The sequence below is a fragment of the Eriocheir sinensis genome, chromosome 11, assembly GCF_024679095.1.
Source record: "Eriocheir sinensis breed Jianghai 21 chromosome 11, ASM2467909v1, whole genome shotgun sequence".
Lineage (NCBI taxonomy): Eukaryota > Metazoa > Arthropoda > Malacostraca > Decapoda > Varunidae > Eriocheir > Eriocheir sinensis.
This window is the reverse complement of record NC_066519.1, coordinates 24,512,967-24,539,528: the sequence shown is the minus strand read 5'-3', so window position 1 is coordinate 24,539,528 and position 26,562 is coordinate 24,512,967. Positions and strand designations below refer to the sequence as shown.

Below are 26,562 nucleotides of genomic sequence, written 5' to 3'. Positions count from 1 at the left end.
ATTGCCAGATACTACGGAGACAGTGAGGTCAAGTGTGTTTACAGCGGTGGTGCAGCAGGTGGGGGGCGTGGGCGTGATGGGCGGGTGGTGGCAGTGGTGGTGGGATTGGTGGAGGTTGGAATAACACGACAGAGGAGTAACCGGGGGGAAAGAGTGGTATTGGTGGAGGTGATAGTGGTGATGGTGGTGGTTGACGTGGATGCAGGAGTATACTAGTAGCTGGAAAGGAAGGTAGTGAGGTATAAGAGATGGAGGGGCGTGGTGATGGTGGTGGAGGGAGAGGGGGGTGGGGGTGGCGCTGTTGGCACTGAGCTCGTGGTGGTGGTGGTGGTGGTGGTAGTATCATGTGCCTCAGTGTGCAGGGAATCGTTGCCGTGGATGGTTACAATCCCCCTCCCCTCATAGCCGCTGCCAAGAACGTTCCTCTCCCTTGCGTGTCAGAGAAGAGCGGCGTGACAGTGACTCAGTGGGATTATAAGAACGTTTCTCAAGAACACAAACGTTGGCCATACAGTGAAGGGTTGGCGTCTTTCCATCGATAACTCTTGTTTTATTTACTGATCTTTTATTACCTGTACGCGTTCAACAGGTGTGTATATTAGTCTCTCTCTCTCTCTCTCTCTCTCTCTCTCTCTCTCTCTCTCTCTCTCTCTCTCTCTCTCTCTCTCTCTCTCTCTCTCTCTCTCTCTCTCTCTCTCTCTCTCTCTCTCTCTCTCTCTCTCTCTCTCTCTCCATACGTCAAGAATTGCCAGCCGATCAGAAATTCAGTAAGTAATTTAAGTAGGAAAGTCGCTTTAACTTTTAACAAGCAACTGTCAGTCTTCAGTCTGGTAAGAGGCAAATCAGCCAGTCAGTCAGTCAACTCTGCATCCCTTCAGTTAGAGGAACATGAGCCAGGATACATTTTCCATATATTCTTCTTCCTCCAAAGACTAACATTATGAGAGAGAGAGAGAGAGAGAGAGAGAGAGAGAGAGAGAGAGAGAGAGAGAGAGAGAGAGAGAGAGAGAGAGAGAGAGAGAGAGAGAGAGAGAGAGAGAGAGAGAGAGAGAGAGAGAGAGAGAGAGAGAGAGAGAGAGAGAGAGAGAGAGAGGCATGCTGCCACAGGTGTTAAAAAAATAATCTCTACGTGATGTTTGGTGTGTGTGTGTGTGTGTGTGTGTGTGTGTGTGTGTGTGTGTATTCACCACGGCCTCATCACTAGCTGGACTCGCCAACGCCAGCAAGTACTCTCGATTAGAGCAACCTCATTGTAGTCAATCTCTGGGTACTGCTGGACCTCCACACATCACACATCCCATCCTCGAGGGAGTCAGTAACCGCTCCTTGTCATCGGAAAACTCTCGGACTGAGCGGGGCTCGAACCTCAGCCTGCCAGGCCGGAGACTGACTGGGGAGAACATTAATCCACTGAGCTATCGGAGCGGTGTATTTACCTAGTTGTATCTACCTAGTTGTAGCTTTACAGGTCCTGGGCTTACGCTCGTGTGGACCCGTCTCCGTATCTGTATTTGTCCAACTTTTCCTTAAAGTTTTGCACACTTCGCCGATACTACATCCTCACTTAGTCTGTTCCAAACCTATATATTTCTTTGCGCTAAGCTATATTTCTTTATGTCTCTCAAGCATCTTCCTCTCCTCAATTTTTTAATATGTCCTCTTGTGCTCCTGGTGTTTATTCCTTCTTTTAGTAGTAACTCCTCATTATCTACATCTTCCATTTTTTCAATAATTTATAAATTTGTATTAGGTCTCCCCTTTCTCTTCTTTGTTCCAGTGTTGGTAGGTCCTTCTCCTTTAATCTTTCTTCATATGTCAATCCCTCCAGTTCTGGAACCATTTTTGTTGCCATCCTTTGTATTCTTTCTAGTTTTTTTATGTGTTTCTTCTTATGGGGAGACCACACCACCTCCGCATATTCCAATTTTGGTCTAATCATAGTGGTTATTAACTTTTTCATCATATCCTTATTCATGTAGTGGAATGCTAATCCTATATTTCTCGCCATTTTATACATATCACCGAATATCCTATTTACATGACTCTCAGGCTGTAGATTATCTTGTTTTGTCACTCCCAGACCTCTCTCTTCTTGAACTTTCTTTAATATTTCTCCATCTCCCATTTTATATTTCCATTTTTGTCTCCTTTCACTCTTTCCCATTTCCATTACATGCCTTTTCTTCACATTGAATTCCATCTCCCATTTAATATTCCATTTCCAAATCTTGTTCAGGTCATCTTGCAGAATTTCACAGTCTTTAGTGTTTCTAATATGTCCTAGCAGTTTTGCATCGTCTGCAAACAGGCTCATATAACTGTTTACTCCCTCCGGCATATCATTTACATATACTAGGAAGAGTACAGGTGCCAATACCGATCCTTGAGGCACTCCACTCTCTACAATTCTCCATTCCGATTTCGTATCCTTTACCTCTGTTCTCATCTCTCTTCCCACTCACACACACAGCCCGCTCCCCCGACACACTATACATAGAAACCAAACAATCAATCAATTAATCAGTAGGGCATATGCCGGCGGGAGCGTCGCCTCGCCCACCTTACGACGCTAAGCTCGGGGTCCCTCCGGGCAAGTCTCCATGCAGGCCCCCTTCCCAGCCTGAGTACCTCCCGGCAGGATCAATCGACTTGCTCAAGTCATGAGCTCTGTGGGAGTCCCCAGCCTCCTCCACTCAGGATTGTACATCCCAATGAGCAGGGTCGGCTTCTGGATAACGTGCCACATACCCGTTTAGCCGGAGCTGGCGCTGACGGACTATGCAGGTAATATATGTTGAATCAGTCTCACGGAGTAGTGACTGGTTTGAAACAAAGTCATTCCAGCGATATCCCATGATTCTGCGCAGACATTTATCATCAATTGCATCAATCCGCCTCTCCAAGTCCCTATTTAGTGTCCATATCTCACAGCCATAGAGTAAGACAGGGAGCACAAGAGACTTGAAGATCCGAATCTTTGTCCTTTTACACAGGTATCGACAACGCCATATACCCATACTGAGCGAGTCCATAAAACCGTGGGTCATGTCAGTCCGCCATAAGACTTCACGGGGAGACTCACCGTTGTTTTGAACTACGCTACCCAGATATGTGGAATTTTCTGAGACCTCAATGTCCTCGCCATACGCATGAACAGATTGTACTGTTTCATCTAGCAAGCCTCCAAACACCTGTCCCTTGGTCTTGGCCCAGGAGACCTTAAGTCCCAAGGGCTACGTCTCCTCGTGCAGTGCCTCGAGAGCCATTGGAGAGCATTATCGGCAAAAATAAGGTCAGTTGTTGACTTACCAGGCGTGAGCCCAGACTTTTCAGGTCTCTGCAGCTTCAGCAGTTGGCTGCGAATTCGCAGAAAAAATACCCGCAGAAAACATACCTGCAGAAAAATACCCCAAAATAATAAGTACCAAAATAATCAAGCCGAAAAAACACTAAAAATTGTAACCACGCAGAAACAGCATTCATCGCCTAATATATATTTGCTGTTTCTCATGCTGTCTATCTGGTTTGCGGCGCACACAATTTATTCCTTTGCCAAGAGCGTTGTGCCTCACCCAACGAGCGCTGCCGTGAAGGAGGTTATGAAGAATGTAGGTTACTGAAAGCCGATATTGTGTGGGGCGGGGCCTTCCAGCTATACATTTTGCTCCATTTTTTTGTTAGTTTTTTTTCGGATGCCTGATATTAGCGCGCAAACAGTGGTAAAAAGAGAGAGAGAGAGAGAGAGAGAGAGAGAGAGAGAGAGAGAGAGAGAGAGAGAGAGAGAGAGAGAGAGAGAGAGAGAGAGAGAGAGAGAGAGAGAGAGAGAGAGAGAGAGAGAGAGAGAGAGAGAGAGAGAGAGAGAGAGAGAGAGAGAGAGAGAGAGAGAGAGAGAGAGAGAGAGAGAGAGAGAGAGAGAGAGAGAGAGAATTCCTCGTATTATAGCAACCTCTAACCGCTTTTGCTTCATTTAACTAGTTTCCTACATCCTTCTTTAATCTCGGCGCCATTGTAGAAAAAATATATCCTTGTTAAAAAAGCTAAAAATAGTGAGAAATTAGTTTTCGTAATAATGTCTTTCGGCTTTTGCTCTTTCAACAGCTGCGAGGGAGAAAAAAATACACAGGTGACATTTCTTTCTGACGTTCATGATCGGCGGCTCGTGTTACTTTTCTTAGCATCTCCAAAGTGCGAGCCGTGTTTTGCAGGCAAGGAGGCAGCTCAAGGGCGTCGCATAAATTGATAATGCCGCCGTGACGCTGCACCGACGAACACACGACAGGAGGAGCTTAAAATACGAGGGTCACATTCGGTTGGTTTGCTTCCTCTTGCAGCATGAAAAAGGCGTGAAAAAAATAATAATGATAACCTTATTCCAATAATGTGTCAAGGCTGGATCTTGCATTGCTCTGTACTACCCTTGAGGAAACCCTTACGTAGCCTTTGTCCCGTGTTCTAATATAAAACACGAATACCAGAAAAAATAATCAAACTGGCTCCAACCGTGTGTCTAGGCTGGACCTTGGGATATAATTTATGTCTTGTAATTCTTTCGAGGAATGTCTCTTTAACGATCGATCTGCTTCTTTCTATGGTAAAAATGAGGGTGTCGGAAAAAAAAAAGAAGTCTGGACTGAAATTCGCAACAGTTCAAGTTCAGCATTCTCTGACGCTTCCATCTCTCACATTAATTATTTAAAAAGGCCGGGAAGATTAATCGCGTACTCAGGAGTGTATTTCTTCATGCTCATGGTACAGAAGTTTTGTCAAACTGTCGCCATGGTCATGAAACTGCCCATGGAAATGTCCAAAACTCTTACGAAAGTCTTGTTAACTTAATGTGTGTGCTTGGCGCCGAAGAGTTTTATCAGGCAGATGGCTCTGCATGTATGTTTTTTCACGTTCATGGTACAGAAGCTATGTATAACTACCACCAGGGTCATAAAACTACCCATGGAAGTGCCCTAAACTCCTAAGAAAGTCTTGTTAACTTAATGTGTATGCTTGGCAACGAGGTGTTTTATTGAGTATATAGCCCTGCACTTGTGTTTTTTCACGCTCATGGTACAGAAGCTTTGCATAACTACCATCAGGGTCATGAAACTACCCATGGAAGTGCCCTAAACTCCTAAGAAAGTCTTGTTAACTTAATGTGTATGCTTGGCAACGAAGTGTTTTATTGAGTATATAGCCCTGTACCTGTGTTTTTTCACGCTCATGGTACAGAAGCTTTGCATACCTACCACCAGGGTCATACAACACATGGAAATGCCCCAAACTCCTACGAAAGTCTTCTTAATTTAATATGTGGACTTGGGCGTCGCAATGTTGAATATGGCCCTGTACCTGTATTTTTTCACCTTAATTGTACAGAAACATTGTATAACTACCCCCAGAATCATAAAACTACCCATGGAAATGCCCCAAATCCTACGAAAGTCTTGTTAATTTGATGTGTGTGCTTGGCGCCGAAATATTGTATCAAGAATAGGGTCCAATACCTGTCTTGAAGAACACCGTGCGCGGGCTATGGTAACACTGCTGCACTGATCGTTCCTTAGTACTACTGTGTGTCCTTTCTCCTTGACGCATCGCTTAGTTCACGACGTATTACCCCGAACTGGGACGCGTTATCATATGATGGATTTCAGCGGTATATTTTTTAATTTTTTTTACAACAAAGGAGACAGCTCAAGGGCACAAAAAAGTAAACAATAATGAAAAAAGAGCCCGCTACTCGCTGCTCACAAAAAGAATCTAAAAAGGTGCCCGAAAGAGAGGTCAATTTCGGTCAATTATTCAACTCATATTTTTTCTCTCTTTCTCTCGATCTTTCTTTCTCTTCTTTTCTCTCTCTAGACAGGCATGACGGATGGGTGAGCAAATTTTCAGCGCAGCGTCGTAAGTTACAATGAAAACTATCGAACACGTCCTTTAAAATTTATGTGCTCAGCTCCACACCGCCGCCACCACCACCAGAGGAAAGGAAAAAAAAAAAAAATGGTTCTAAGAAGTTTAACGACATGCAATCGGAGGAGGAGGAGGAGGAGGAGGAAGCAAGAACGTAAATTAAGAGACAACAAAATCTAAAAGCTGACGGAGAAAAAGTGAGAAGATGACACCCCCCCACTACTACTACTACTACTACTACTACTACTACTATAAACTCCTCCTCCTCTTCCTCCTCCTACTACTACTACTACTACTACTACTACTACTACTACTACTATAAACTCCTCCTTCTCCTACTACTACTACTACTACTGCTACTACTACTATTACCACTACTACTACTACTACTACTATTACTACTACTACCGCTACTAGCCATAAAAAAGAATCACCATCACTACCTGCACGACAACCCAGCGCCATTACCATCACCACCATCATCTCCATCGTCATCACCGTCATCACTAAGCCGTAATACGATGAGGAATGGGCCCATCGATTTAAGCTTGGAAGGTTACTATGGAGGGAAGGTAGAGGGGGGCTGGGCGGGAGGGAGGGAGGAAGAGGGGGGTAGGAGGGAGGAAGAATGGAGAGAGATAAGGAGGGGAGGAAGATAGAGCCCTCCTCCTTGTCATGTGTGTGTGTGTGTGTGTGTGTGTGTGTGTGTGTGAATGAAGGAATAACATGTAGTTTGATATACGAAAGAAGAACCAAAATACAACGCCTATGTACAAGTTCTTTTTCTTCTCCACCCTCCATTTCCTCCTCCTCCTCCTCCGCCTCTTCCTCCTCCTCCTCCTCCTCTTCCTTATTATAATTACTAGTTGTCCAATAGCTTAGTAATTAGTCCTAAATATCGCAGAGTGAAAACAAGTGAGAAAACTAAAACAAAACAAAAACAAAAAACAAAACAATAAAAACATATAGAAATGAACCTTGAGACAATGTTCATTCTCACTAGCAACCAAGACAACCACACGTTTCTCCTCAAGGGGCAACTCGGAGCACAGTTTAAGGGTAGAGATGGTGTTGCTTTAGGGAGGGAATTACATATTGAAACCATGATCCTGAGTCTCAATTCTACTTTTGAGTGTTTCAGGCGTCGAGAAGATAACTAATATGATACCCTAAAATAAAATCAGTTAGTACATATATTGCCTCTCATCTTTAAAAGTATAAGAAACAAATATTATAGGGAGTACAATACTTACCAGATATTCAACCCTCTGAGTATGGAAGAAATATACCGTAGAATTACATCCTTTTGTGCTACGGGGAAAAATACGAGGTTGGTGGCATTACTAAGTTTAGACAATCTCCTCTGAGCGCCGCAGAAACACATGCAACAAATACGAAAACGGAAAACAATCACTGGGAAGAAAAGACACACCAGATATTCCTTTTCTTAACGCATTTTGAATTGAGCGACTGATAAGGGCCAAGAGAACGTGACACCAGTAAACTAGCATGGGTTAAGGGTACGAGGGAAGGTGTGAGCATGTTTAGGTTATGTTTATTTGGTCTGGTTATGATAGAGGAAGGTAAAGATGAGCATTGTGTTAAGCTAGATCAGGTCTGGTAAGTTGGATGCGGGAGGCGGGTGGGAGAACATGAGGCCAGCATGGTAGTGTAAAATATACGAGGGAGGGTGTGAGAATGTGTTGGTAATTTGCTTTGGTTAAGATAAAGGAAGGTAAAGATGAAGATTAAGTTAGGTCAGGTCTGGCAAAATAACCAGGGGAGTAGGGTAGGAAAACATGAAGCCAGTAAGGTAGTATTAGTTAAGTGTACGAGGGAGAGTATGAGAATGCTTTGGCTACGCTGGTTTGGTTAAAGATAAAGGAAGGTGAAGAGGAATGTTATGTTAAGTTAGGTCTGGTCTGGCAAAGTAACGAGGGGAGTAGGGTGGGAATACATGAAGCCAGTAAGGTAGTATTAGTTAAGTGTTTTGGCTATGCTGGTTTGGTTGAGATAAAGGAAGGTGAAGATGAATATTATGTTAAGTTATATCAGGTCTGGCAAGGTAACAGGCCGGGAGGAGGGTGGGAGAACAGGAAAAGAGTAAGCTAGAATTGGTTAACTGTACGAGGGAAAGTGTGAGAATGGTTTGGCTATGCTGGCTTGGTTGAGACAAAGGAAGGTGAAGATGAATGTTACGTCAAGTTAGATCAGGTCTGGTAAGTCTGGTAAGTAAGGGGAGAAGGGTAGGATAGGAAGAATACAGCGCAAGGGTTAAGTGTATGAAGGCAAGTGTGAGAATACTTTTACTATGCTGGTTTGGTCATGATAAAAGAAGGTAAAGATGAATATTGTGTTAAGTTAGGTCAGGTCTGGTAAGGTAACACGCAGGGAGAAGGGTAGGATAGGGAGAACACGACTCCAGTAAGCTAGCATGGATTAAGTGTATGAAGGAGTGTATGAGAATGCTTTTACTATGCTGGTTTGGTTATGATAAAAGAAGGTAAAGATGAATATTGTGTTAAGTTAGGTCAGGTCTGGTAAGGTAACACGCAGGGAGAAGGGTAGGATAGGGACAACACGACTCCAGTAAGCTAGCATGGGTTAAGTGTATGAAAGAGTGTATGAGAATGCTTTTATTATGCTGGTTTTGTTGAGATAAAGGACGATGAAGATGAATAATAAGTTAGATCATGTCGGGAAAAGTAGGACGCGGGGGGGGGGGAGTTTGGCTATTTATATACGGCGTGGCTCCTGAGTGAGACTTGAGGTATGAATTTTACAGTGCTGTGTGCCGTTCGGAAGGCCATGGCGAGGGTATAACGCGGTCTGTTTACGCCCGCATTCCAGAGCTTATGGCCGCGAGGGACGAAAAAAGAAAAAATATTGAGTAGCTTGGTGGAGTTGTCATTTTTAGGGTATTTCATTCACTTTTATTTTCTTTTTACTCGGACTGGAAGAACACACATCATGAAATATGTAACTGTGACTGCCTTACTACTACTACTTCTGCTGCTACTACTACTACTACTACTACTACTACTACTACTACTACTACTACTACTACTACTACTACTACTACTACTACTACTACTTCCTCTACCACTACTACTACTACTACTACTTCCTCCACTACTACTACTACTACTACTAGTACTACCACCACCACTACTTCTACTACAGCAAATAAAAAATGAAGTGACAAAAGACAGAAGGCAAACATAAAACACAAAAGGAGACCAATAGAGTTCGTGACACCCTCCCCCTTCCTCTGACGCGAAGAATGATTGCCCTGCCTCCTCCCACCTCACCCCCCCCCTCGCGTGGCCTGCAGTGGCGCCTTGTGGGTAAGGTCAACAGGTCATGGGTCTCATTAAGGTTCATGTGCTATACTGTTTTCTACGCTGCCCTTTCTCCTGGCTTGATCGAATGCGGTTTTCTTTCGTTTATTTTGTCATTTTCCTAAACAGAGGGATATTTTCTTCCTAGGTAAATAAATATCGTATGTGTAATGTTGTTTTCTTCCATCTGTAGTCATTTTCCTGAACGTTGGACATTTTCTTCCCTTTAAGCTTCGTACGGTATTTACGGTATTACGGTATTTGTTACGATATTTGACCTCTCTTTCGGCCACCTCTTTTGATTTTTTTTTTGTAGGAGCAGCGAGTAGCGGGCTTTTTTTTCATTATTGTTTCCTTTTTTTTGTGCCCTTGAGCTGTCTCCTTTGTTGTAAAATACAAACAAACAAATAAAAAAAAAAAACCGCTCCGCTGTTTTCTAGCTCCCCTTCCTTCTGGCTTCAGCGAATGCCGTTTTTCTTAATTTAATTTGTCACTTTCCTAAACAGCTGTGCATTTTCTCTTTAGTCGAATGAATATCGTGTGTGTCCTTAGTAATTTTTCTAAACGAATGAATACTATTTTCTTTTCAGGCGATTAAATGCATGCATACCTAATATTATTTTTCTTTTATTCATGAGTCACTTTCCTAAACGAGTGCATGTATTCTTTCTAGGTGAATATATACCGTACCTAATGTTAATTTCTTTCGTCTCGGGTCATTATCCTAAACAAACACAACTTCCTGACACACCCACATAGAACGTACTTTAGCCACGTGCAGTACCCGGTTCCCTTTCCTTTTATGCTCCATTCCCTGCTGCCAACGTGACCTTCCTAATGGAGACACCTCGGGAATTCAGTGTAATCATGTCCAGAACCTTTTCACCTCCTCATAATCTTTTTCTCGCATTGTGGACGTCTGTGTCGAGGCAGAGGAAGAAATTGTGAAAATAGAAAGCCTGCTGTACGTTGTGTTCCCTTGAAGCTGAGCGTATGAGTAGGAGGAAGACATACCCACATCATGTATAGCAATGAGTAAAAAACAAAGAAAACAAGAAATAAAATGTTAGTTCTTCACACACGCCCGCATACGCTAACCCACACACGAAAGATATATGAGAAGAGGTAAAAACGATCCATAGAAGGTTTTAATTGCTATAACGAATAAAATAGACGAGCAATATTTGATTACTATACGTTTTTATGTAAAATACGGGTACAAGAAAACATACGTACTCTCTTCCTGTGCGAGGGTGAGTGAATGGAGCACTAAAACTCTAATATGTACATAGATAAAAATCCTCAAAACGCTTCCACTTTCTATAATATAAAAACAGGAATTCTCTTAAGTCACGCCACGAGTGTCTGATTACTTCCACCCACTCCTGCATGTAATTATAAACGTAAGCGCTTCACTTTCGCCAACTCGTGGGCAAAAGGACCGAGACAATCGCACGGTTCCACACGAATAGGAACCCTCGAGCTCTTCACGGGTGTCGGGTTACTTCCACTCCCTCCTGCAAGGAAAGAGAAGTCCGTTGTGTTATCATCACTAATCTACATACAAACAACTAATCGCATCAACGGTATTTACTAGCGAGAGTATAAAAAATAGCATCCCTTGAGCTATTTCAGTGTCGGGTTACTGCCACACCTTACACCGTGAAAATAAAAGCCCACACTGTTATTCCTAATCTGCATACAAACAACTAATCGCATCAACGGTATTTACTAGCGAGAGTATAAAAATAGTACCCCTTGAGATACTTCACTGTGTCGGGTTATTGCAACACCCAACAACGTGAAAATAAAAGCCCACACTGTTATCATTCCTAATCTACATACAAACAACTAATCGCATCAACGGTATTTACTAGCGAGAGTATAAAAAATAGCATCCCTTGAGCTATTTCACTGTGTCGGGTTACTGCAACACCCAAAACGTGAAAATAAAAGCCCACACTGTTATCATTCCTAATCAGCTTACAAACAACTGATCGCAACAAAGGTATTTACTAACGAGATGATAAAAAATAGGAACCTTTCAACGTTTCCACGTGTCATTGATAGAAATAACTAACATATAAAGTAACGTATCTAAAATTAACGGCGCAAACAGCGGTATTGAGTCATGTTCGGAATGAAAGGGAGCATCAGTTTTATTCTTTTCTGTTCACTACTTCCTATAAACAGAAGCAGGTAAGGTTATTTTGACTAACTTGCAGACAAAAAAACAAAAAACAAAAACAAAAAACAACAACAACAAAAAACCTTACCGATGTTATTAATTTGCAACCCTACTAAAACACAAACTCCTTTCATTCCCTCCAGCATATACATGAGAATAGGTGAGGATATTTGTACTACTTTAAACACACACACACACACACACACACACACACACACACACACACACACACACACAACTCTCAGAAGGCTTATGGACCTGATGGAGTTCCTCCTATTCTCCTTAAAAACTGTGCTTCCGTGCTGACACCCGCCTGGTCAAACTCTTTCTTCTCTGCCTATCAACATCTACCTTTCCTTCCTGCTGGAAGTATGCCTTCATACAGCGTGTGCCTAAGAAGGGTGACCGTTCCAATCCCTCAAACTACCGCCCTATAGCTTTACTTTCCTGTCTATCTAAAGATTTTGAATCAATCCTTAACCGGAAGATTCAGAAGCACATTTCCACTTCTAACCTTCTATCTGATCGCCAGTATGGGTTCCGCAAGGGGCGTTCTACTGGCGATCTTCTTGCTCTCTTAACTGACTCTTGGTCATCCTCTCTTAGCCGTTTCGGTGAAACTTTCTGTTGCGCTAGACATATCGAAAGCCTTCGATAGAGTCTGGCACAAGTCTTTGCTTTCTAAACTGCCCTCTTTCGGATTCTATCCCTCTCTCTGTTCCTTTATCTCCAGTTTCCTTTCCGGCCGCTCTATCTCTGCGGTGGTAGACGGTCACTGTTCTTCCCCTAAACCTATTAACAGTGGTGTTCCACAGGGCTCTGTCCTATCACCCACTCTCTTCCTGTTATTCATCAATGATCTTCTTTCCATAACAAACTGTCCTGTCCACTGATACGCCGACGATTCCACTCTGCATTATTCAACTTCTTTCAATAGAAGGCCATCTCAACAGGAAATACATGACTCCAGACTGGAGGCTGCAGAACGCTTAACCTCAGACCTTGCTATCATTTCCGATTGGGGTAGAAGGAACCTTGTGTCCTTCAATGCCTCAAAAACTTAATTTCTCCACCTATCAACTCGACACAATCTTCCAAACACCTATCCCCTATTCTTCGACAACACTCAGCTGTCACCTTCTTCAACACTAAATATCCTCGGTCTATCCTTAACTCAAAATCTCAACTGGAAACTTCATATCTCTTTTCTTACTAAATCAGCTTCCTCGAGGCTGGGCGTTCTGTACCGTCTCCGCCAATTCTTCTCCCCCGCACAGTTGCTATCCATTTACAGGGGCCTTGTCCGCCCTCGTATGGAGTATGCATCTCACGTGTGGGGGGGCTCCACTCACACAGCTCTCCTGGACAGAGTGGAGTCTAAAGGCTCTTCGTCTCATCAGCTCTCCTCCTCATACTGAAAGTCTTCTACCTCTTAAAGTCCGCCGCCATGTTGCCTCTCTTTCTATCTTCTATCGATATTTTCATGCTGACTGCTCTTCTGAATTTGCTAACTGCATGCCTCCACTCCTCCCTCGGCCCCGCTGCACACGACTTTCTACTCATGCTCATCCCTATACTGTCCAAACTCCTTATGCAAGAAGGAACCAGCATCTTCATTCTTTCATCCCTTACACTGGTAAACTCTGGAACAACCCTCCTTCATCTATATTTTCTCCTGCCTTTGACGTGAATTCTTTCAAGAGGAGTGTATCAAGACACCTCTCCACCCGAAATTGACCTCTCTTTTGGCCGCTCATAGCTTTTGTCTCTGTAGGAACAGCGATTAGCGGGTTTTTTTTTCACCTTTTTTGTTGCCCTGGAGCTGTTTCTTTAGCTGTAGATGAAAAAACACACAAAAAAACCCGCGATCAGACTAATACTTAAAATATTTTCATACCATGCAGCACATATATAAAACAACGCTAGGATGTTTTTAGTACCTCAAACACACACGCGAGGAAAAACAACACACACACACACACACACACACACACACACACACACACACACACACACACACACACACACACACACACACACACACACACACACACCTCGGGAAAACAATAACACACGACTCGACTAATGCATAAACTATTTTCATACTCTACAACACATACAGAAAAAAACGTAAGAATAATTTTACTACCCTGAACACACACACACACACACACACACACACACACACACACACACCCAAAGGCAACCCATCCAGACTACAACATAATTCGCAAAGCCATGCCACGAGTCGGTCACGGGATGCTATCATTTCCACCGGCAGTCCGTCCACTCTGCCTGCCTGACTGATTGCATGAAAAGCTTCTATCGATTACATTCGCGGAGGGCAATCAATTTCCTTTCCATTGGACGTCCACTTATCGCTGCCTGTAAATGATGAAGGTTCGTTGTCCTCGTGTGTGTGTGTGTGTGTGTGTGTGTGTGTGTGTGTGTGTGTGTGTGTGTGTGTGTGTGTGTGTGTGTGTGTGTGTGTGTGTGTCGCTGACCTGAAAGAGGGCTTACTGGTGCCGTAGAGTAGAAGTGTGAAGGAAATTATAATATGTATATTGTGTGCTCTCTCTCTCTCTCTCTCTCTCTCTCTCTCTCTCTCTCTCTCTCTCTCTCTCTCTCTCTCTCTCTCTCTCTCTCTCTCTCTCTCTCTCTCTCTCTCTCTCTCTCTCTCTCTCTCTCTCTCTCGTTATAAAATGTAGGTTTTTTTCATTTTTGGCTTTATTTTTATTATTGGTGTGTGTGTGTGTGTGTGTATGTGTGTGTGTGTGTGTGTGTGTGTGTGTGTGTGTGTGTGTAACTAATGCAAAGGTGTCATTCTGAGGATACCTGTAATTGTGGGCGATAATAACTCTTGTGCAATTTTTATAAGGGATTGATTCTCTCTCTCTCTCTCTCTCTCTCTCTCTCTCTCTCTCTCTCTCTCTCTCTCTCTCTCTCTCTCTCTCTCTGTCAGGCAAAAGGGGGTAGGTAAAAAAACAATAACGACGACGGCGACTACAAAGAAGAAGAAGGAGAAGAAGAAGAAGAAGAAGAAGAAGAAGAAGAATAAGAAGAAGAAGAAGAAGAAGAATAAGAAGAAGAAAATAATAATAATAATAATAATAATAATAATAATAATAATAAGAAGAAGAAGAAGGAGAAGAAGAAGAAGAAGAAAAAGAAGAAGAAGAAGAAGAAGAAGAAAGACAAAGTGATCCTTCCAGAGTGTTTAAGACAATAAAACTAAGGGTGCAATAAAATAATAACTCCCCCCACACACCTCCCCCCCAATAAAATAATAACTCCCCCCACACACCTCCCCCCCAATAAAATAATAACTCCCCCCACACACCTCCCCCCCAATAAAATAATAACTCCCCACACACCTCCCCCCAATAAAATAATAACTCCCCCCACACCTCCCCCCCAATAAAATAATAACTCCCCACACACCTCCCCCCCAATAAAATAATAACTCCCCCCACACACCTCCCCCCCAATAAAATAAGAACTCCCCACACACATCCCCCCAATAAAATAATAACTCCCCCCACACCTCCCCCCCAATAAAATAATAACTCCCCCCACACCTCCCCCCAATAAAATAATAACTCCCCCCACACCTCCCCCCCAATAAAATAATAACTCCCCCCCACACACCTCCCCCCCAATAAAATAATAACTCCCCCCACACCTCCCCCCCAATAAAATAATAACTCCTCCCCACACCTCCCCCCCAATAAAATAATAACGAGGACATCTGCGTTTCGTTTCATCAACAAGTTTACAAATACTCCGTTGATGAAACAGCTAAGAGGTCTCCCTGACACCCTCACAGTGTTTAGTAACTCGTGCTTAGTTAATGAACCTACATACGCTTTAGTAAGCCGTTGATGGTTTGTGACGACGTAAAATCAATTGATCGATAAGACCATACACACGGGGGTCATGGCAACACTTAGCTCGGCCTTGTTAGACGCTTCCACCTTCCACATCAACTATTTCCACACGGGGGTCATGGCAACACCTGGGTCGGCATTGTTAGACGCTTCCACCTTCCACATCAACTATTTCCACACGGGGGTCATGGCAACACCTAGGTCGGCATTGTTAGACGCTTCCACCTTCCACATCAACTATTTCCACACGGGGATCATGGCAACACCTGGGTCGGCATTGTTAGACGCTTCCACCTTCCACATCAACTATTTCCACACGGGGATCATGGCAACACCTGGGTCGGCATTGTTAGACGCTTCCACCTTCCACATCAACTATTTCCACACGGGGGTCATGGCAACACCTGGGTCGGCATTGTTAGAGGCTTCCACCTTCCACAACAACTATTTCCACACGGGGGTCATGGCAACACCTGGGTCGGCATTGTTAGACGCTTCCACCTTTCACGTCAACTATTTCCACACGGGGATCATGGCAACACCTGGGTCGGCATTGTTAGACGCTTCCACCTTCCACATCAACTATTTCCACACGGGGATCATGGCAACACCTGGGTCGGCATTGTTAGACGCTTCCACCTTCCACATCAACTATTTCCACACGGGGGTCATGGCAACACCTGGGTCGGCATTGTTAGACGCTTCCACCTTCCACATCAACTATTTCCACACGGGGATCATGGCAACACCTAGGTCGGCATTGTTAGACGCTTCCACCTTTCACGTCAACTATTTCCAAAGGCCAAAAAGGAGGTCAATCGGGTTTTCATGAGTGTTTTTCCACGTTCATGGCATAGAAGAAGGGTCAAACTGCTACCCGGGTCATAAAACTATCCCTGGAAATGCCCAAAACGCCCACGAAAGCCTTGTCAATGCGTGTGCTTGGGCGACGAGGTGTTTAAGAATACGACCGCTAAGCACCTCCTCTGTCCTTCCATGTGTTCCTCTTTCCCTTTAGAACAGATAATCTTACTATGGACAGCTGTAATGAAGGCCACGAGCTTAATGAGTGTTCCTTGATATATCTCCTAAAGCATATCACATCCCTTGTAGTGAAGAAACATCTACGTCACCTCTCTTTTCCTTCCTGGTGTTATTCTTCCTCTTTTGAACAGATAATATTTATTTGGATATATTAAATGTAGGGCACGAACTTATGAGTGTCCTTTGGTCTTTTCTAAGGGATATCCTCTACATAGTGGACAAAACACCAATAGTCGCTTCTTCTTTCCTTCCATGTGTTCCTCTCCCTCTTTTGAACAGATAGGCTTAATATGGATTGATAAAATGAAGTCCACGAACTGCATGAGAGTCCCTTCATCTCTCTCTTAAAGCATATCCTCTATGTAGTGAAAAATAATCATTAATGGTCACCTCTTCTTTCCTTCCATCTGTCCTTCTTCCTCCTTAAAATAGATAATCTTAATTTGGATAGTTATAATGGAGACCATGAGCTGAATGAGTGTCCCTTGGTCTGTCTCCTAAAGCACATCCTCTATGTAGCAAGGAAACAACAAGAATTGTCATCTCTTCTTTAGTTCCACGATTTCCTCTTCCTCTCTTAAACAGATAAGCTTAGTTCGGATAGTTAAAATGAAGGCCACGAACTTTAACCCAGTAGCTGCGGGGATCATGTTTCTTAAAGGCTCCTCTAAGCGAGAAAAATGAGAAAAAAATTATCACTCACACAAACCATTTCATAATATATATCAACGCATTTGTGATCAGTTTATGTATAATTTATTTTGGGGATTTATATCATGGCACAAATTTGGCCTGTCGCTGCTACACGGTAAAGCCACAAATTTGGCCCGTCGCTGGTACACGGTAAAGCCACAAATTTGACCCGTCGCTGCTACACGGTAAAGCCACAAATTTGACCCGTCGCTGCTACACGGTAAAGCCACAAATTTGGCCCGTCGCTGCTACACGGTAAAGCCACAAATTTGGCCCGTCGCTGCTATCGGGTTAATGACTGCCCCTTAGTCTCTCTCCTAAAGCATGTCCCTTACTCAGCGAAGAAACATCAACGGGATTGTTTGATTAGAGTCACGAACTTAACGGGAGTCCCACCAATCCTCCTCCTTCCAGCGGATTATATTTCTCCTTCCACAAAGTCGCAAGGAAAATAGATTAAAATTCATGTCACGAGCGTTATGGGCGTCCCTTTCATCTTCTCCGTTCTTGCGTTTCTCTTCTACGAACCAAGAGGCGGGGGATATTGATGAAAGAGGCGGAGGATATTGAAAACAAGAGGCGGAGAATATTGACTTTACGAACCTTTGCAACACGAACACGTATCCACAGGTGGTGGTTATGGATTAAGCAAGTGTCACGGTGGCTATTCATATTCTCTCTCTCTCTCTCTCTCTCTCTCTCTCTCTCTCTCTCTCTCTCTCTCTCTCTCTCTCTCTCTCTCTCTCTCTCTCTCTCTCTCTCTCTCTCTCTCTCTCTCTCTCTCTCTCTCACTTACAAACAACCCCGTACATTCTCACACAAACAAAAGGTGCTTAGAGCCCTTAATAAAACATGGGAATTCCCCTAAACACGCATGCTAACTATTAATACAATCTTCAGCCTTATATCTCCTCGCTCCCTCGATCAATAGCGGCGGTGTATTAGCGACACGTATCCAGGCACACAAACTTAGAGGGAAGTCAGGCGGCCTTGGGTAGATGCGACGGGAAGTAGATAAGACAAGAAGGAAGGAAGGAAGGAAGAAAGGAAAGAAGGAAGATGTGTAGTAGGTATTGAATAGAGAATGAGGGAAGAAGGAGAGGAAATATGGAAAGAACAGGAGAAAAAAGGGAGAAAGTTGAGTGAGAATGGAACTAAGAGAGATATAGACAGGAAGGAAGGAAGGAAGGAAGGAAAAAAGGAAGATGTGTTGTAGGTATTGAATAGAGAATGAGGGAAGAAGGAGAGGAAATATGGAAAGAACAGGAGAAAAAAGGGAGAAAGTTGAGTGAGAAAGGAACTAAGGGAGATATAGACAGGAAAAAGGAAGGAAGGAAGGAAGGAAGGAAGACATGTAGTACTGGATAATGAAGGAGGGAAACAAGGGAGAAAATATGGAAGGAATAGGAGAAAAAAATGGAGAAAGTTGAGTAAGAAGGGAACTAAGAGAGATATAGAAAGGAAGGCAAAAAGGAAGGAAGGAAGGAAGGAAGGAAGGAAGACATGTAGAACTGGATAAGGGAGGAGGGAAACAAGGAAGAAAATATGGAAGGAATAGGAGAAAAAATGGAGAAAGTTGAGTAAAAAGGGAATTAAGAGATATAGAAAGGGAGGAAGGAAGGAAGGAAGGAAGGAAGGAAGCATGATTTATTTGGCTAGATAGAGACAGACGTAAGGAACCAGGGAAGGAAACATCGAAAAGGAAGGAATAAAGGAAGAAAGCTGAATGGAAAGGAAGTAGGAGAGGAGAAAGAAGAAAAAAAGGTAGTGAAGAGAGGACAAGAAGGAAGGAAGAAAGGAAATATGTATAAATAAAGACATTGAAGGGACATTGTTTTTTCTCTCCCACTCAAAGAAATTAACTTCGCTCTTAAGAAAATAATTGAGAGTAATATTTAAAGAAGAACCAAATATTTCGTCTTTACAGTTACCCTTCATTATTACTATTATTATTATTATTATTATTATTATTATTATTATTATTATTATTATTATTATTATTATTATTATTATTATTATTATCATTATCATTGTTTAGAGGCAGTAAAAAGTATTAATGTGTAGAGAAAGAGGGTGTGGTCCAGGAAGAGAGAGAGAGAGAGAGAGAGAGAGAGAGAGAGAGAGAGAGAGAAATATATATACGTATAAGGAAGAAAGAAAATGATATAGTGAATGTAAGTCAAAATGGAGGAGGAGGAGGAGGAGGAGGAGGAGCTACGACAGAATGAGTGATGTGTAGATAGGAAAGAGGAGATAATGAAGGGTGGAGGGAGGGGAGGGAGGAGACAGTGAGAGAAAGGGAGGGAGGGAGGGAGTGAGAGAAAGGGAGGGAGGGAGGGATAGAAGAGGGTGGAGCAGCCTATTAGAAGCATTGATCCCAGGTGAGTGGAAGGAAAGGGGGGGAGGGGGAGGGGAGGATGAAGGAGGAGGGGAAGGGGAGGAGGGAGGGAGCCAATACTCTCTCTCTCTCTCTCTCTCTCTCTCTCTCTCTCTCTCTCTCTCTCTCTGTGGCTAAGAGAGAGAGAGAGAGAGAGAGAGAGAGAGAGAGAGAGAGAGAGAGAGAGAGAGAGAGAGAGAGAGAGAGAGAGAGAGAGAGAGAGAGAGAGAGAGAATTTTTTTGTTTATTTGTCAGTTTATTTTTATCATCAGGCCAAGAGAACTTTCTTCCTCATCCCTGTCATCCATTCATGAATGACAGGGGTAAGGACACCAGTATTGAACCCTTCAGCAACTGACGCGTCCGGTACGAGTTGTCACTCAACTGAGCTCAATAGAATAATATAAATGATGAATTAAGAAATATCAAGGTTATGAGGGAATGCAAGAAGTTATTATTTGAAAAATATAGGAAGTATGATAACGGTTTAGATGTAATATAATGTGCCGGTTCCGACCTGTTTTTTTTATGATAGATACAACAAGTGTGGCGAGACAAGTGATGTCCTGCTGAAAAGACGCCTTTCTTGGTGTTTTGAGTCAAACGTACGATTCAATTTCGCCCTCTACAACCTTCCCAACGCTAAGGAGGTCAGACTTAGCTACAGGCATACGCCTCTCGCTCCCTTTATCTCTCATGAGTATAATCAAAGGTTATCTCGCTATATAGCTACAGATGCTGTTGATAGCCTACTGAGGAAAAAAAACCGCTCTCTCTCTCTCTCTCAGGATGGTCACACTCAACCAGTCATATGGATGCTTGGCTCGCCTGCCTAACTATTTCGCATCGCTTATAACGACAGGTGTAATGTCTGTCAAACTAAAAAAGCCATTATTATTTGCACATGACATAGAAAGTATTAGGAATTCATATAAACCATGCTAGTAAATTATAATATATAATGATTCGGGTCTGACGAAAATTCAGTATTTCCATGAAACAATAATTCAGTCCTGTTATCACTTATAATGTATCCCTCCCAACGTAGCTCCCTAGGTAAATATTGTCTACCGACAGGTAAAATCATCCCCCCTCCCTCGCGCAAGCAAGGTACCAAACTCCGACCATACCCGTGACGTCAAAGAGTGGTATAGGTCTGGGTCTTGGATGTGGGTCAGCTTCTTTCTTCAACGGAGCTCCCCGTTGTCTTGATTTATTTGTGTCGAGCAGGTTATTTATTCTTTTCATTGTCTACGGAATTGGTATATAATTTTTTTTTGCCTCTTGTCACATGCTGTATGTGTTGTATGTGTGTAGAGAAGTTCCCCATGCATGTTCTGCAAGTCACTGCACGTCATGGGGTCAAGTCTGAGACTGAGCCGCTGTTAGCTCTGCAACCTCTCCTCCTACCCACGCTTTGACGTGACACACACCCGCACTCAGAAGCGCAAATTTAGAGCCAGCGTTTGGGGGGGACGATTTTACCTGTCCGAAGGATATTTTTACCTTGGTAGCTCCTGTCGCCTACCAAGTCCGGTGGTCACATCAATTCTTTGATTATTATCATTAGCAAAGATAATGTTATAATGGCTTGTTATCCTGGCCGTCGGAAAATATTATATGGTTCATGAGGGTTGTCGAGTCACGATTACGAAGCATGTGTTTCATATGAATAAAATACGAATATATTGTGGAATCTAAGTCATTTTCTTGATACAGTCACCAAATGCTTTTCCATTGTCAGGCGGGACATGGCTTACATACCACCAACGACCCTACACAGAAGTAGCAATAATAATTGCATTCAATTCGTCCCAGCGACTAATCGAAACAAACCTGGCGAGCCTCATACTCATCAGTGTTGCCATGTCCAGAGACCACCACACCTCCTCGCGAATGGCTGAGGTGTTTCTGTTTCATGTGTCCGCCACTGTACATTCCAGATAGTTATTGGCACGGTTTGGAACACTCGCTATTTACGTAATTGACTACTGGCCGTCAATAAGACTGTTGGTCTTGCAACTGAGAAATCAAAGGCATGACTATGATAATTTTGCTGAGATACAACCTTTTGGGTTTTCGTACGACTGCTGTTTATTTTGCAGTAGTAGTAGTAGTAGTAGTAGTAGTAGTAGTAGTAGTAGTAGTAGTAGTAGTAGTAGTAGTAGTAGTAGTAGTAGTAGTAGTAAAAGTAGTACTGCTGGAGGCCACAGACCTTTTAATCTCAGACCTTACTATCATTTCCGATAGGGGCAAGAAACCTTGGTGTCCTTTAACGCCTCAAAAACTCAGTTTCTCCACCTGTCAACTCGACACAATCTTCCAAACACCTATCCCTCATTCTTCGACAACACTCAGCTGTCACCTTCTTCTACATTAAACATCATCGGTCTATCCCAAACTCAAAATCTCAACTAGAAACTTCGTATCTCCTCTCTCACTAGATCATCTTACTCGAGGTTGGGCGTTCTGTATCGTCTTCACCAGTTCTTTTCCCCCGCACAGAATCTGCTTTCCACATACATGGGCCTTGTCCGCCCTCGTATGGAGTGTGCATCTCATGTGTTGAAGGGCTTCACACAGAGCTCTCTTTGGCGAGTAAAGTCTAAGGCTCTTCGTCTCATCAACTCCCCTCCTCTTACTAGCAGTCTTCTACCTCTTAAATTACGCCGCAATGTTGCATCTCTTTCTATCTTCTATCAATATTTTCAAGATAACTGCTCTTCTGAACTTGCTAACTGCATGCCTCCCCCCCTCCCGCGGCCCCGCTACAATCGAATTTCTAGTCTAGCTCATCCCTATACTGTCCAAACCCCTTATGCAAGAGTTAACCAGCATCTTCATTCTTTCATCCCTTTCACTGGTAAACTCTGGAACAATCTGCATGCCTTTTTCCTTCGTCTGTACTTCCTCCTGCCTCCGACTTAAACTCTTTCAAGAGGAGAGTATCGAGACACTCCTCCTCCCAAAATTGAGGTCTTTGGCCACTCTTCTGAACTCCTTTTATAGGTGCAGTGTTTAGCGGGCCTTTTTTTCTCATTATTATTATTTTTTGCCCTTGAGCTGCTTCCTTTGCTGTAAAAAAAATAGTAGTAGTAGTAGTAGTAATAGTAGTAGTAGTAGTAGTTGTTATTTTGTTAGTTATTTTTACAGGTATTTTATCTTCCAGTGCTCATTTTCATTAATATTTTAAATCGTATAATGGCACCTTTCCATTCATACTAACAGGATTAAATACATCCCGTGAGACTACCGACAACACTAGAACACCCGGCCTGCCAAGTTTGTTCCCATTCCAACATTACCAGAAAACTATGAGGGAGAACAATTCTGAGGCATGCCTGTGTTCCGCGAGTTTGGACTAAAGAAATATAACGAGTTGCTGAATACCATGTAAACGAGGAGTAGGAAAAAGAAAGGAAGGAGTAGGGGAATGAGTAAGGAAAGTAAGAGGAGGAGAAAGAGTAAGAGGAAAAGGAGGAGGAGGAGGAGGAGGAGGAGGAGGAGGAGGAATAATAAGTTACTCCTCAAGAATCAGCTCCCTCTATTATTTACCGTGGCATTTAGGTTCATCCACTTAACGAGGAGGGGAAGGGGTCTCTCTCTCTCTCTCTCTCTCTCTCTCTCTCTCTCTCTCTCTCTCTCTCTCTCTCTCTCTCTCTCTCTCTCTCTCTCTCTCTCTCTCTCTTTTTCTGTAGACTGACACCCTCACCCCCCCCTACCCCTCTGCCCTTAACCTCACCCCCTCCACACACACGCACACACACACACCTGCATTGAAGTATTGAATCTCTTCCTGTTTTTTTTTTTTTGCTGCTCGAGGTTATGATAGTGGTGAGGGTGATGGGAGTGGTAGAAGAGGTAGTGGCGGCAGTGATGGTAGTGGTTGAGGTTGTTGCAGTAGAAGTGGTGTTGTCGATAGTAGTAGAAGTAGTAGTAGCAGTAGTGGTGGTGGTGGTGATGGTGAGGGTGGGAGCACGTAACTGGTCCTCCACTTGTTTATTTAATGAATGCACGTCGCCGCTAGAACTAAATATAACTCCACTCCCCTCCCTGAAGACAAAACAAGCTGAGAGATTCCCGGAAAGTTTGTGACATGCGAAAAGTGTCTGCTAAATGATATAAAAAATGACGCTTGGTCGTAAGTGTGCGTGTGGGGGGTGAGGTGTAATGGAAGGATGTTGTATGCGTGATGTTGTGTGTGTGTGTGTGTGTGTGTGTGTGTGTGTGTGTGTGTGTGTGTGTGACGTACGATTGTAGCTCTCATGCGAATAACTGCACTCATTATTTTTCATATCTAGTAGTTTTTCTCTTAATAGTAGGAATTAGGAAAGGCGAAATTTCTAGCTAGGCAAACATAATATTGACATTCTCGTCCATAACTATATTTTTTCTTATAAAGGTAAACTCTTCTTATAGCTAAAATGTTATTGACAAGACTATTTATAGCGCTTTCTAATACAGAGGTATATATTTTAGCTGAGGCAAATTACTGAGTGGGCAAGAGTAATATTAATATCGTGATAAAATAAAAGGCTTATATGATTTTTTCCATTTTCCTCGGATTTCTCAAGTTTCTATTTGCTGGCATTACCTCGCTTCGTATATTATTCATTGCAGGATCTTAGACAAAAGGAAACACAAACATAATGATACAATAATGAAGACGTGTGTTACTATGTCTTTGATTGTCTTGCTTTACGATGTATTTACACTGTCGAGATATAATGTAAATGTCTGAACTTACTTGCAGTGATGAAAAAATGTAATTGTGTGTTACCTTTCTTTGATCGTCTTATTTTACTATGAGCCCACAATGTCTCTTCATATTATGTTATATTTTTAAACTTACAATGATACAATATTTAGGCTATGTACTTTATGAGGGAGTTCTTTCACAAGTGAGTTATGAATCCTTGTAAAATGAATCGAAGCGGTTCAGATTCTGGCTAAAACACACGTACGAAGCTCATCAATACGGATTGACAAATAATCTAATCGGAATAAATATTGTAAATCCTGACTAAAAAAAACTCTAAGATATAAAAAGCCGAAGAGAAACGCAGCGAGTGAAAAAAATATGAGCATCGAATGGAGTGTGTGTGTGTGTGTGTGTGTGTGTGTGTGTGTGTGTGTGTGTGTGTGTGTGTGTGTGTGTGTGTGTACATTAAGCGGTCATTTGTCAACTCGTCTTTGTATCATTAGGGCTTCTCCCCCACCACACACACACACACACACACACACACACGTTATCCATTCCCTCCTTATCATCATTTATAGGACCCAATATAACATGAAGAAATTACGATACAAAACAAAACACAACAAAAACAGAAAAAAAACACGTATCAGCTTTTAATTTCCAAACTGCATTACCACCAACCATGAATCCAATCACAGAGCACCTCCCTCCACCCGGTGCACCCCCATAAATCACGGACCAATTAAAACTCACGAAATCCATGACGTGAGCGAACCAATAAAAACCCAAGACTACTCCATGACATCAGATCAGGACAACCAATAGAAACACAACAATCCAGTGACGTCAGGAGCCAATAGAAACACCAGGATTTGATGACGTCACGGCCCAAACCTTTAACTCCTCGCCCTCCCCACCTTCCCCCTTTTAGATGGGAGGGCAAATGTCAGGGAGGCAGAGTAAGGCCGAGTCTGATTCTAGTGTTGGGAGTCTAGTTCTCAAGGCTGGACTGGGCTCTGATCTCCCTCCTGATTGGTGGGTCGTCGTGTGCTAAGTGTGACGTGATTGGTTGAATTTCTTCGGCCTAACTAACACCCTTTGAAATACGAGATGGGGGAGTGAGGTGGGTGGGTGCTTTGTATTCTTACTTTTGCTATTGTTATTGTTGTTGTTGTTACGGTTGTTGTTACTGTTGTTGAGGTTATTGATGTTATTGGTGGTGGTTTTACAGTTTCTTCTTTTTTTCCTACTACTACTGCTACTGCTACTGCTACTACTACTACTACTACTGCTGCTACTGTGTTGATGGTGGTAGTGAGAAGCAACAGTAGGGATGAAAAGGTGAAGTGAAAGAGGAATGAATAAGTGAAAGAAGGGAGGATTGAAAAATAGAGGAGGGCGATGGGGCAGAGCAGGGAGGGGAGATAATGGAAGAGTGGGAAAGGGAGAAAGAGAATGAAGGTAAGGGATAAAACAAGAGGAGTGAGGGAGGAAGAAATGGGACTATCAATAGGGAGGGAGACATGAATAAAATGAAGAATGGGGGGAGGGAGAAGAAAAGGAGGGAGTAGATGTTTATTTTTTTTGTGTGTATAGGTAATTTTCGGATTCCATCAAAATAATATCCTTTATTTTAATGTGTGTGTGTGTGTGTGTGTGTGTGTGTGTGTGTGTGTGTGTGTGTGTGTGTGTGTGTGTGTGTGTGTGTGTGTGTGTGTGTGTGTGTGTGTGTGTGTGTGTGTGTGAGCGCGTAGCAAACAGAAAGAAAACCTCAGCAAACTCTTGCATTATAAAGTTGGACCGAATGAAAACACACGTAACTCAAACGTGTAAAAAAGTTACTTGAAAACACCATCAAACCAAGAATCAACTAACCATGCGGGGGCCATCAAGACACAAACCACCAATCGACAGCATGTCACAAGCATTACGAAGTCACTCCAACAATAGTAACTCTGACAATACAGCCAGCAAGTAAGAGTTGGCACAGTTAAGCGTGACATACGACCCCTGGTGACGTGTTATTCCTGCGGCCAGGCGCGTGTAAACTTTTGGTATCCTAAGGAGCTATGCGTCTTTGCCCTCTTCAAATATAGCTATATATTGATTTGCCTGTGGGTGTGGGTGTGCCAGTTACCTATTGACGTCCAGATTGAAAGGAGAACAAGAGGAATGTCAATTGAAGCTAGAGAAAGAAAGAAGGCGAGATGAAAAGACGTGAAGATGAATAGAAATGGAAAATAAATTAACTGGGGGAAAAGAAAAAAAGAAATAAGCAATAATAAAACAGAGAAACAGTGAAATAGAAAGAAAGGAGAAATAAATAAATGGGTAAAACTAAAGAAGAGAGAGAGAGAGAGAGAGAGAGAGAGAGAGAGAGATATACACCACACACTCACAACTCTCTCCAAGGCAACACATCA

At 42.9% G+C, this 26,562-nt stretch overlaps 1 protein-coding gene across 2 annotated transcripts in view; it reads left to right on the top strand.

Annotated features, from left to right (window-relative positions):
- The first annotated feature begins 367 nt into the window (after positions 1-367).
- Positions 368-26,562, top strand: part of LOC126997088 (transmembrane protein 45B-like) — a 33,383-nt gene continuing 7,188 nt past the window's right edge. The window contains exon 1 of one of the 2 annotated variants that reach the window (XM_050858144.1): positions 368-589. The gene's annotated coding sequence lies outside the window, so the exon portion shown is untranslated. Of the gene's footprint in view, positions 590-25,121; positions 25,263-26,562 lie in introns of those variants that run through there. The other variant, XM_050858145.1, reaches the window with a different exon arrangement.